Source organism: Molossus molossus, unplaced genomic scaffold (assembly GCF_014108415.1).
Source record: "Molossus molossus isolate mMolMol1 unplaced genomic scaffold, mMolMol1.p scaffold_m16_p_2, whole genome shotgun sequence".
NCBI classification, from domain to species: domain Eukaryota; kingdom Metazoa; phylum Chordata; class Mammalia; order Chiroptera; family Molossidae; genus Molossus; species Molossus molossus.
In genome coordinates this window covers 127,505,802-127,519,941 of record NW_023425355.1, presented here as the reverse complement: position 1 = coordinate 127,519,941, position 14,140 = coordinate 127,505,802, and the positions used below count along the sequence as shown (strand labels likewise).

The following is a 14,140-nucleotide window of genomic DNA, read 5'->3' as shown; positions in this document are numbered from 1 at the left end:
GGAGGGTATGAGGGACATCTGTAATAATGACAACAGTAAACATAAAATATAATTTAAAAAATAAACATGATCCCCCTAATGTTAGTTCAGGTCCTGGGAGAAACAGACAAAAAAGACAGGATTAAACAAAGCAGAAATTTATTGAGGGAAATAGCTAGAAGGGAAAGTGGAGAGGGAGCTGAAAGAGGCTTGGAGAGCTATTAGACCACAATGAATTTGGAACCCTGTGCAGGAAAGATGAAATGAAAGAAGGTTGGGTAGGAAAAGTCTTAGACTGTGGTGCAGTTGTAAGAAAGTTTCAGCAAGGTTGATGGGGAATCATTGAGGCAAAGTTGCTTATTAGGAAAGTCCTGTACCTTGCAGGAATACCCCTGCTATAGTATCTCTGTTCCATGACATCACTAGCTAGAAGTAAACTGTGGGAACTGCAGTGATGGATTCAGAACTCAACAGCTGGGGCCATTGATCAATGGCAATATTTTCATGGCTGCCACACCCCCACCCTCATTTTAATGTGTCTGCAAAGATGATGACTACTAAGTGTAAATTATTTACTTGAACCAAGTCTGAAGCTTTATGTACCTTAGACATTGATACTTTCCAATAATTTTAACCTTCATGACCAGTTGGGTTTGCCCTTACTCAAATTATATTGGCAATGAGTTTTATAAATTTTGAAATATGAGAATTCATGCCTCATGGAACTGGCATTCTAGTGAAGGTTATAGACATGTCAGCAATAAAGTGTAACACAAGGTGAAAGGAAATGTGTATTTAAAAAAGGTATAAACAATGTATTATGGAGGGGCATGAAGGAAGCGAAAGTTTCACAAAGGGTTGGCACTTCGTAAGAGACTTTATAGATAGGCAGGGTTCCAATGCAGATTGAGAGTAACCCAATTTATTTGCATTTATTGTTTGAAGGGATGAGCACCAATGAGTTAATGTAGACCTGTAGTTCCCAAGTTTTGGTGCATATCAGAATCATCTGGAGGGCTTGTTTAAGCATAAATTACTGGATCTACCCCACGTCCACAGAGTTTGTGATTCAGTGGGGCTAGGAATTGAGCCTGAGAATTTATGTGTCTAACAAGTTGCCAGGTGCCACTGATATTGCCAGTTTGGGTAGCACACTTGGAGAACCAAGAAAGTGATCCAAAGATAGTGGTTGTTTTAGAATATGGGTTACACAAATAATTGCTCTTATTCTTCTCTCTCCTTAATTAACTTGGAACATGTCATCATAGGATCATTATTAAGAGTGTAGGAGTTTAGCCCTGGCCGGTTTGGCTCAGCGGTTAGAGCGTCCGCCTGCGGTCCGGAGAGACCCGGGTTCGGTTCCCGCTAAGGGCATGTACCTCGGTGGCAGTTTGTACCCGGCCCTGGTTGGTCGTGCGGGTGGCAGCCACTCGATGTGTCCCTTTCACATCGATGTTTCCCTCTCTCTCTCTCTTCCTCTCTCTCCCTCCCACTCTATCTGTACAAAAAATGGAAAAATGTCCTCGGGTGAGGATAAAAAAAAAAAGAGTGTAGGAGTTTAAGCATTGAGCAAGCCTGGGTTAAATATTAGAATTCTTGGGCTTAGTTTTTTAGTTCATTTATTTTATGAGAATTTTGTTTTATTTTAATCACCTTCCATACCATTGGCAATCACTCATCAATTTTTGTCTCTATAGTTTTACATTTTCCAGAATGTTATATAAATGGATAAATATAGAGTGTAGATTTTGGGGTCTTCTTTAACTTTCCAACATGCAGTTGACATTTATCCATGTAATACCAGTGAATATATAAATATCAGTATTTCATTCATTTGCATTGCTGAGTACAAGAATATAATAATTTCATTTAGGTAAATATTTAAGAGTAGATTTTCTGGGTCATGTGACAAGTATACATTTAACTTTATAAGGAACTATCAAACTGTTTTCCAAAATGGCTGTACCATTTTGCATTTCCACAGCAATGCACAAGAATTCAAGTTACTCCACATCTTTGTCAACATTTAGTATCTTCAATTTTTACATTTTAGCCATTCTGATAAGTATATAGTTGCATTTTATTGTCATTTTAATTCAAATTTTCTCAATGATTAATGATGTTGATATCTATTCATGTACCTATTTGCAATCTATGTACCTTCTTTGGTGAAATTTTGCTTTAGTGTTTCTAATATAGATAACTTAAAATAGTCTACTCTCAAGTAATACTATATTGCTTCAACTATAGTAGAAGGACCTTAAAATAGTACAATGTATTCCCCTCTCCTGGCCTTTGTGTTATTTCTGTCATCCATTTATTTTTTACATTTTATAAATAATACAATATACTTTTATTTAAATATTCCATTATCTTTTGCTGTAATTTAGAACATAAACCATCACTTTGTATTTACTCACATATTTCCTATTTCTGTTTTTATTCATTCCTTTATATAGATAAAGATTTCTATGTGGTAGCATTTCCTTCTACTTGAAGGACTTCCTTTAAAGCTGTATGCCTGCTGGTGACAATTGTTTTACTTTTTGCATGTTTGCATAAGCATTTCACTTTTATTACTGAAATATATTTTTACTGGTTGTATCATTCAAGGTTGATTGGTATTTTCTTTTATGATTGGTGTTTTATTTCAGTATTTTAAAGAAATTGTTCCACTGTCTTCTGATTTGTACTGTTCCCACAAAAAGTCTCCTGTATTTTTTTTTTCTCTCTCTACAAAACATATTTCCCTCTAGCACTGGTTTTAAGTAATTTGATTATGATGTATCTTGGTCAAGTTTTCTAATTTTTATTCCCTTAGAGTTTGATCCTTTTAAACGTGCCTTTGGTCTAGTTCTGAACAATCCATCAGATACCTCACATACTATGTTTTCTACTCGGGCTGAGGAGAATACCAATTATTCCTCTTCCATTCAAGCCCTGGAGATTTTTTTCTGCCTGCTTCTTTCAGGTTATTCTTTCCTTGGCTTCATGTAACTTTCTCATGTGCATGTTCAGATAAATATTCAGATGAAGACTCGGGTGGGTAGAGGGGCTTCTTCAGATCTTCAGAGCTTCCTTTGACTGCAACTCTCTCTCTTCTCCTTTACTCTGCCTTGTGAACTCCAGATCCCTTGATCTTCCCAAATTCCCACATCCATCTCTCCAACTCAGGGACACTAGGGGTCTCACACTGGCTTTCACCACAGTGTGCATGGTCTGGAAACTCTCTCCAGGTATTATGCTGGGTGATCATAGAACTCACTTCATTTTTTCCCCTCTTTCAGAGATCAGTGTCCTCCACTGTTTTCTGTCCAACATCTGAAACTATTTTTATCTAATTGTTTTTGTTGTTTAAGGCAAAAAGGTAAATGTGATTGCTTTTCTCTATCTTGACTGGAAGCTTATTTATTTTATTTTACTTCATTATTTTTTATAACACTTGCAATAATATCTACTTTACCAGGATGTTATAAGGATTGTATAAAATAATGTATGTAAACTATTTGGCATAGTATCTGTAAAAGTAAATTTAGTTGCTTCATCTGTATTTTGTTAATCTTAATTAAATCATATTCTTACCAATTAATAAGGAATTGATAATAATTCCAAATTACCATTTTAAAAACATCAATAAGTTAGTCAACATTTGGAAATATGTAAATCTTAGGAATTGAAATATAATTTTAAAATACATTAGACCTAAAACTTTGTAAATTAATTTATAAATAATGATATTCCCATATCACATGTTTGTCTCTAAGCAAGATATTATTACATAAACATATCTTATAATAATTTATTTTTATTATGAAAAGAATCAGATTTTTATAAAATTCAGTAAATATTTTCTTAGTCATGCAATTTTTGTACCATTTCTGTAAGGTTATATAAATTTCTATCATCTAGATTTTATGTTTATGTGTGTATTTGTGTATATATGGACACATAATCATTATTAATGTTTTAATTATTTCTTAGTTCAATAACTTTACATGAAGGAGGAATAACATGCTTTAAGATTTTTACAATAAGTTAAAATAAAGACAAGGTAGGTACACTCTATAGAATATCTCTCTGGTTAATATTTTCCTTTGTTTTGAATGCCTAAACTTCATGCAATGTGTGTTTCTCACAACTATTTATTTCAGCCAACATTCATACGGTAAAATTTATATTTATTTCCCCCCAAATCGGTGTACCCTTTTAATTTTTAACAAAAAGATATGCAGGATAAATTTTGCATTAGTTTTCAAATACAATTGGTATGCCATCAGAACCATATAGTCATTTTAAATAGAACATATGCTTTCAAAAGATAATGTACAAAGTGAATGTTGTAGGGGATAAGAGAAGCACCACAGCATTACTATAACTATGCTAATGTTTATTAACTCTAACATATAATTGTTTTTTTTATTTATTATTTTAATCCAAAAGTGATATCTTAACCATTTTCCCTTTTAATTTGATAATTTGCTGCATATATGTAGATGCATTTCCTGTGCTTCTGTTACACTTTAATAACTTGGTTTAGGTTTTGGGGTGATGAGAACTATTCCCATTTCAAACAATGGAAAATCAGTTCTTAGTTAGCATTTCTGCTTAGAACTTCTCATTTCAGGAACGAATTACTGGTGTTAAGTGGGAGATAATCTGCATTACTTAGAAGAAAGGGCTATAAGGAGTCAGAGCCTTGTTAAGGCAAGAGATCTGGACACTACTAACAGTTATGCTGCTGCTAACTCGCATTGTGAATTTTGTAGGGAATTGTACTTTTCCTTTTTTTTTCCATAAAGTTATTTTAAAGGTATTTTTAAGTTTGTTTCTGTTTGAGTGTTTGTTTTTAAAAGAGCTATTCTTATTTCTGTACTCCCTTTTGTTTTAAGAAAAAGATAATCTGAAATGATGTTGGAAAGACCAGAAACCAAGAGAAATTGATAAAAAAATCCAAGTAACTTTTGATAAATTCCATCGGTTTTATAAAAATATATATAACAGCAATGCTTACAGATACATGTGATATTATTAAAATATTAAAACTATTAAAATGATTAATAAATTGAAAAGAGTAAAAAATGATGTCTTATTTATTTATTTTTTGGAAGCAATAGAACAACAGTAACATATTTCTTGTGACTATGTTACTTTCCGTGAGGTTGTCCTCTGCCTTCCCTATTAAATTGTGAGCACACATTGAGTTACTGGTATTTAACTTTAGTGTCTCATGCAACACCTAATATATGAAGTATTCAATATTTTTTTATTTGACTGAATGGTTGATTTGGATAGCTCTAGTTCCTCAATGACCAACTGTCTGATTTGGTGTTCCAAAAATTCTACTTTCTCTGAAAGGATTATATTCTCCTGAGTTTGTATTTAACTCCATAAAATCATCTCAAATCACATTCTTAAGTCTTTGCATTTAATCTTGTCTCTGCCCACAGCATTCATACAATTTCTGTCCATCTGCTTAGCTCCTTAACTACTTTTCTACCTGATTAATGTATTCTCCTCTGAGAAGCCTTCACTGGCCACTATACCTAAATTATCACTCATCACATCCTATCCTAAGACTGATTTTCTTTGATATCTACTTGAGAATATGAAATATTCTTGTGTATATGTGTGTATAGTGTATAAGACATATTTATAAAACATACACACTCATTTAATTTGGTGTTTGTTTCTCCTAATAGAATGTAAGTTCCTTGACAGAAGCAACAGTTTTTGATGACCACTTTATCCCTTGTTTACAGAAGAGTGAAAGACACAGAGGAAATATTCAATTATTTGTCAAGTGAATGAATAGATGTAGTAAGAGGTGGATGATACACTTCATTACCAGGAGCTTCATCATCGAGACTTTTAGTAATATAAGACACATCTGTTTTCGGTGATAAGGTAAGCTAACTCCTCTGAAAAACTGCCTGTTCAAATCACCTAGTGTGCTGGATAAATATGACCAACAGGCATTTAATTACATAGCTGAGTTCTCAGGAGCGAAGGGAAATTCCCAGGAGCCACACAAAACTGAAAAGGAAGCTTGGAATCAAGTGATACAATGGAGCTGAAATTACACTATTTTGGGAACTCTTTGCCTGTTTCAGCATCCAAGACACCTGAACCTCCACAGCTGGGGAAGGAGGAGCTAAGTCCTTGGCTCCTAGCAAGGAGTGGAACAGGGAACAGGCCAAGGTGGAACAAGAAAAACCCCAGACCAAGCCAAGATCTACACCTTCAGTGAAAGGATAAATTAAACAAAAATTAACCTTCTATCAAAGGCCAATGACAAATAAAATTATGTATCTAGGCTTGAGTTCTGAGAAGAAAATTTTTAAATGTTCCACTGAGATCTCACAATTTCATCACTTTCTTTACTTGTGATATGAGTTCCTGTATTTGCTACCCACATAGTCCATAAAACTCAATACCATAAAATTCACTTAGAGACATTCTGAGTTGGGAGTAACTTGGGCCACCTCACAAAGGTAAATGTATTGTCTTTCTGGAAGTAGGTAATCTCAAAAAATGAACCACAAGTTGTCCTCATAGAAAAATTTCCTCAATTGAAGCTCAGAATTCAAAATTACACAGCAGAAAAAGAAACAGGTTACCACAAGCAAAAGCGAGGAGGGAAGAAAATGATACATTCTGATGACCAAGAAATTGAGATATTAAAATTAGCGGGTAAAGATGATAAAATATGTATAAGATAAAGAAATAAAAATCACAGAACTTTGTGAAGATCATCACATTTGAGAATTACAACATAAAAATTTGCATAATAATAATCTATATTGTTTAAGGATATACAAAGATGGGAATAAGAAAATGAAAAACAATATAAATACTACATTCAGGATAATGATACTTCTGTGAAGGAAATAGAGTCAGGGAAAAGAGAGAGTAATATAATCTCAGATAATGTCTTGATAGAGGCATAATTTGTGTTTTATTTATTTATTTATTTATTTATTTAGGTACGTGCCCCTAGAGGGAACCGAACCTGGGACTCTCTGGTCTGTAGGCAGACGCTCCAACTGCTGAGCCACACTGGCCAGAGCATAATTTGTGTTTTAGGAGAACTGATTTCAAAGGCCTATAGTAATATTTTCCAGGGGATCAGGTATAATTTTCAAAACATATTGTAATATACTTTTTGGAATTGTTTTCATATTTTAGGAAACTTAGATCACGGACAAACTTTACTGAAAGAGGAATTTAGAATTGTTCAATGACTGTAGTTATATTACAGTTTTACATTCTTTCTCAGTTCATTGGACACACTATCGATGTTATGGGTCTCGGCTATTCAAAGCAGTTACCGTATCCTTTTGCACACCCCCAATCATCATGCTCACATTAATTTTAAGACCATAAATGATATACAGGTAGAAAAAGGTGGCCAAAACACAATCAAGTGGCATAATAATGATCTTAAGTAAGATTTATGTAAGCTGGAATTGGTCAGAACCTGCAAATAAAAATTGTTTTTTAGAGCTACTTTAATATTTCATACATATTTGATTTAAAGATAGAATGGAAATGACTTATTTTGTGGCAGATTGGTTAGTAAATCAGTTCATATTGGAGTCAAGGCTCTCAAACATAGCTGCACATTAACATCATTTGGGAAAGTTTAAAACATACAGATGCCTGGACTCCACCTCAGAGATTCTGAATCGAAAGGTTTGGTGGTAGAGCCTGGGCAATGGTATTTGTTAAACATTTCTCATATGATTCTAATTTATAACCAATAGTTGAGAAACACTTTTCTTGGGCAAAATGGCCTGGCCATGGCATGTATGTCTCCATGAAACTCTGAGAATGAGGTTGCAGTTTCAGGATCTATATAGCACTCAGAGTGGACATTGTCAACTGCTCTGATTAGCCTGGAAATAATTTGAAATCCATTTGTTATCCCTGCCCAAGAACTTTCAGATTGAAGTAAAAGAATTGGGAATGTATTCAGGACTCATGCATTCACATAGGAGTTTAACATTCTAGAGTTCAATACAGTTTTTAAAATACTCTCTTATAAAGATAATTTTATGCTATGAAAGATAAAATCTTAGGGTGAAAATAAGGCTAGACTACTGAGATTAAAAAGAGAATATGAAGCCAATGATAGTGTGTTCTATGTATGGGTGTGTATCTTTACCTTTCCTAAATTAAATAATAAAAACAACATAGTAATAAATTTAATCTCGGTGGTGTTTACAAAAATCCAAATCAATAGCTACACTGTAAATTTATTTTGTCAGTTTAAAATGATCTATTTCTTCAGAGCAGGGTCGGGGGTAATAATGGAGGTGAAGAGAGAGAGCGATAGGAAAATTAAGGAAGAAGTGTTTTGCCTTTGGGAAAAAATCCTCAGTTCTGAATAAGACTTTTATCACTATTTTTATCTTTATAGAAATTAAAATCTAATACCAAATTCTATACAATTTTGTCCCAGTGCATATTCATTTGCTCAATCAACAACTTTTACTTAAATGAAACAAAAGTGCCCAATGAATGCAATTATATTGGACTATGTAACAAAAGTGTGCATAATGTATTTTAATTTAAGTTTACTGGCTTCTAAATATTAAAACTCTGTAACTGACAAAACATGAACCTATGTTTATACTTTTTCCAAAAAAGAGAGAAGTGAATATCGTGGCATATTATCTGGATCTATGCTGTCCAGTATGGTAGTCATTAGCTTTTGTAAACATATGGGTGTTTACATTTACTTTAATTAAAATTAAATAACAATTAAAAATCAGCTTATAAGCTCTAGCCACATATCCAGTGCTCAGTAGCCTCACGTGGCTCATGGCTACTGTTTTGGACAGCTCAGATATAGATCATTTGCAACATCACAGAAAGTTCTAGTGGACAGCACTAAATAATTCAGGCCCTGTTGATACTAGCATTTAACTTATTATTTATTATGTTATTTTAAGACAAAATAAGTCAGTTTATTTTGTTCTGTTAATGATAATTGCTTGTTTTCGTCTTCATTGGTATGCATAGAATCACCATAAGTATTTTTTTTTATTTAAAATGTGAACATTAGGGCCCTGGCCAGTTTAACTCAGTGGTTAGAGCGTCTGCCCTCGGACCAGAGAGACCTGGGTTCGGTTCCTGCTAAGGGCACGTACCTCGGTTGCAGTTTGTCTCCGGCCCTGGTTGGGTTTGTGTGGGTGGCAACCAGTCGATGTGTCTCTGGTGTCTCTCTCACATCGATTTTTCTCTCTCTCTCTTTCTCCCTCTCGCTCTATCTGAAGATAAATGCAAAAATGTCCTCGGGTGAGAGTAAAAAAAAAAGTTATTTAAAATGTAAATATTAGAATTAATAATACACATTTTAATGTCAGATAATTATTTTACTTTAAAAAATCCTACAAGTATGGCATTCCAAGAACCTAACGATGACGTAATAGTATTAGGTACTTTAAACAAAATTAAAAATGGCTGCCAACTCTTTTTTTTTCTTCTTCTCCCATTTCCAAGCCTCTTTATAATCCTTATCAAATGCTTTGCTGTTTAATTTCATATATATATATATATATATATATATATATATATATATATTATCCTCACCAGAGGACAGTTTTTGCATTCATCTTCAGATAGAGCGGGGGGGACAGAGGGAGGAAGAGAGAGAAGGAAACATCGATGTGGAGAGACACAGTGACTGGTTGCCACCCACACGACCCCAACAGGGTCTGGGGAGAAACTGCAACCGAGGTACATGCCCCTAGTAGAAACTGAACATAGGACCCTCTGGTCCACAGGCCGATGCTCTAACTGCTGAGCAAAACTGGCCAGGACTAATTTCTAATATTTTTAACAGTTAGAAGAAGTTTCTATAAAACGTCCTGTCCTAATACTAGTTTCTGAGAGTGAATTCCCAAACAAATTAAATTCCTGTCCATAATAAAAATAATAACTGTATGTATTGAGTGATTATGTGACAGATATAGTCATTGAATATATATTACGCCATGTAATCTTTATAACAATATTATTATTTTCCTTTAAATATGAGAAAAAAATAGACTCAGAGAAACTAAATAACTCCCATGCAATCACCTGCCGGCTCTTTCTAATTCTGAATCATTTGAGTCTAACCATTATGACATGTAAACACTTTTAAGATTGCTTTGAAATCTAGCTATAAAATGTAAGCATCATCTCACTGATTCAGTAATTGAAGTAGCTGATTACTACAATTCTTTCCATCCATTCCTTCAATCATGTGTATGGAGTGCCTACTATGCCAGGTACTGATTGAGCTCTGGGTGTTCCATTGTGAACACAACAGATGAAGTACCTGATCTGGTGGACCTGTAGACACTGAAGTTTCAAGGCAAGGAAACTTGATTAGATGTGTTCAGTCATGTGCATAAGAATAAAAAAGAGACACAGATATCAGCTTCTGAGATTTGGCAATTAGTTGCTAGGCCATTTTGTCAATTCTAACAACTTGAGAGCATCCATTATTCCACCACTCAGTCAAGCATCAGCAGGGATGAGGATAGAATATGTAGTTATATAGAATGATGAGGACCTGGCATACTGTTATTATTTCAGAGCAAAGTGACTCAAAAAATAGAAGCATTGAAACCTTGAGTGAGAGAAACTAAAGGACAGAAAAAAAACAACAACCTCGTCCAATTTAAAAGTTAAAAGAAAAAATAAGGACCAAATATTTTCAAATCGTTTGCAACATTTTTAGTACTTGGGATCGTTTTATTCATCTAAATTGATCAAATTGCTCTGAAGTGATAATAATAAAGTGATTTTATACATATTTCTAATATCAGAAAAACAGACATACAATTAAGCTGACATGAAGGCCAAGAAGTATATATTTAACTTAGGGTGTGAAATTTTTCAAGGTGACTATAATCTGAAGAATTCAAAACAGATAGGCATTAATTTAAGATTATTTGGGAGAGAGGCTAATTTTTTACAGTAATAATTTGTTGCAATTATGCATTTCTCTAGTTTTGAAAAAAAATTCCCTTTATTGATTTTTAGAAAGAGAAGTAGGGAAAGGGAGAGAGAGATAGAAACATCAATGAGAGAGAACATCGATTGGCCGCCTCCTGCATGCCCCCCAACTGGGGATTTGGCTCACAATCTGGGCATGTGCCCTGGCTGGGAATCAAACCAACAACCTCTTGGTGCATGGGTCGATGCTCAACCACTGAGCCACACTGGCCGGGCACATTTCTCTAGTTTTAAGAACAGCAAAAACACATTCATATAATAGTTGCCAGAATAACTGAATCCTTTGTCTATATTAATATGGCAACTCCTATTGGTTCATGTTGTTGTAAAATATTTTGTAAGTCATGAAAGCAAATCCAGGGAGAAGACAAGAAAATAATACCAGCAAAATGCATCACCTTGATTCATATATTTATAAACACTCTTCCTCGGGGAAATGCATTGCTGTAATAAAATACTTGTAAAGACGTTAAGTCTGCAATAGGAATAATTCAAGAATATAGTTATATACTTAGGTGGAAAGACTGTGACATATACTGTAATCTTATATTTTTCTCATCAAATCAACATCTAAATATTTATGAATAAGGATTTATGCAGCCTCTGCTAGGAAATGTGCACTCTCATGCATTTTTATTTCTTAAAATTTGAAGGAAAATATGGGGGAATATCTTAGGTAACATTTGTGCACAGTGAGAACAATTCATTGACACATTAATCTATAAAATAAAGTAATCATGCATTATTCAAATAATTTGGCCACATTCCATGAGACTAATGTTTCCTCCAGGTTTAGATATAAATAGCATGATTTATTTTTTCAAGTAGTCTGGAAATAAAGTTTAAAAGAGTCACTTTATTTTAGTAGCTGGAAAGCAGTAATTTTCAGATATTCATTTGTCCCTAGAAAAAAGTACTGATTACATATTTTGAAGCAATCACAGTGTCACATAATGTAATGAGCACAAAAATGCTGAGGCTTTGTCCCTATCTATTTGAATAAAATAGATATAGACAAAACAAAACAGAAAGCTGAAAAATGCTACAGGAAGAAATTATCTAAATTATATTTATTTACAAAAGAACTCTAACTAGGATTAACAAACATAAGTAATCCTAGCATTTTATAAAAATAATCTTCATAAATTATTTCTTAGTGAAGAAAGCCTTTTTGTTTGTTTGTTTGTTTAAACATTCTATTAATATTCTGGCCAAGCTAATTAATAGCTGAGTTTTTAAGAAAATGTTCATAATACAAAAGTATACTATGTTTAAATTCATCAGGTTCTTTAAGAACAACAATTCCCTAACCTTCACCCTGGACAAAACCAGTTTTCATATACTCGTATTCACCATTGATTTTTTTATTTTATTTTATTTTTATTGTTGACATTATTATGCTTCCACTAGAAACATTCTTCTCTGAGGTAGCCAGAAATGAATGACTGGTCAGTTAATCAAAAATGTCCAATACATAGGAAATAACAATAACTATATATATATATATATATATATATATATATGCACACATATATGTATATATAACTATATATATGTTAATATATGTATGCATACTTTAAAATATTCATTGAACTTAAATATCAATATATTTAAATTTACAGATAATTTTAACATAGAATTAATGTACTTGCATTTACCACTTTTTTTTTATGCTGTGCCAAGACTTTTTTTTTCAGTTTTATTTTGCAAATCAAAGTTCCACAGTCATATGCATCATCTACACATTCTAGTTTTAGTGTTTTGGGTTTTATAAATTATTATTATTATTATCCATAAGTTGGAAGCTCAAAGGCACTTCGGAAGCACTTTATGTAAAAAAAATCTAGAATACGATTTTCCCCATTTTTACAAGTATCTCTTCCACATATTTTAGCAGCTCATATTGGCACAACAAATTTGAGGGGATAAAGCATAAGTGACTCTTTGATAAGCAAATAACTCAGTTGATGGGGACAGACATTCAAGGATGCAGTGGAGAATAGCCTCCTAGCCATGAGCACTCAGGGTGTGGAGAGCATCTGTCAGTATGCTTTACAGAAGTATTGAGGACAATTGCTCAATCTGGTGCTTAAGAGATTGTCTGTTATAAGCATTCGGGTAAGCAGTTTTGTTTTTTTTTTTTAAAGCAGAACTACAACATCTTAAATGTTTAATCCTTTATTTACAGGTTAGCTAGAGCACTTTTGATTAAGAAAACTGTGGAAAGTTAGTAACTGCCATAAGCGAATGTCAGGCGGTGGCACATGTCAATTTTCCTAAATCCTGCTTTGTTTGGTGTCTGAATGTACTGCTTGGGGGAATCTCTGCTCACATTCGGTGGAATCAATATTGGCAGATGTTAGTCCACAGGTAGCTTTTCCCCTATTTCTTTGTAAACTCTTCACCATTCTTACATAATTTTTTATGGTTCTTTGAGTGTTGTTCAGCCAGCTCAGCCTGAAGTGGGTGCTGGGGTTGGGGGGTCATTCACCAGTGCAATGAGGGACTGGATTACTTGGTCAGTTTTCATTCCTGGCTTCCAGTTTTCAGCACTAATTACTGGCAGACAGACTTTCCCCTTTTCATTGTTGTTGGGGTATAGATCTTTGTTTTCAGTGTGATCTTTGGTAGTTTGAATGGGTACTCTGGCTGGAAAGTTAATTTTGATTCTGAAGGCGCGCTTATCATATGGAGGGTTGTCATGAACAATACACCCTTGCCAAGTCAATAAATTAGCTTCACCACCTGGATTATGGAATTTTTTCACTCTACGTTTGTGGATTTCTTCAAGCTCCTTCATTAGCCTCCTGTAAGCATTTTAAAAAACATTAGTACATTTAATCTTCATGACAAGAGGACTCTGTGAGACAGACATTATTATCTCATTTTTACAAATGAAGAAACTAAATCTCAGGGAGGTTAAATGCTTTTCCCAAAGCTTCCCAGTTAATAAATACCAAAACTAAAACTGGAACCTTGGTTCTAAATAGTACTGTCTCCAATATAGCTTTGATCATATTATATAATGATTAATAGTTATTTCTCGCTGTCTAGATGGATAGGAATTCTTTAAGGGCAAGACCCAATCTTTTTCATTATAGTGTCCCTTGTGTGTAATACCATCCCTGCCACACAATAGATGGATGAATTC

At 33.8% G+C, this 14,140-nt stretch overlaps 1 pseudogene; it reads right to left on the bottom strand.

The window, feature by feature from the left end:
- Nucleotides 1-13,348: 13,348 nt before the first annotated feature.
- LOC118636506 lies at nucleotides 13,349-13,792 on the bottom strand (annotated as a pseudogene).
- Between the last annotated feature and the right edge of the window lie 348 nt (nucleotides 13,793-14,140).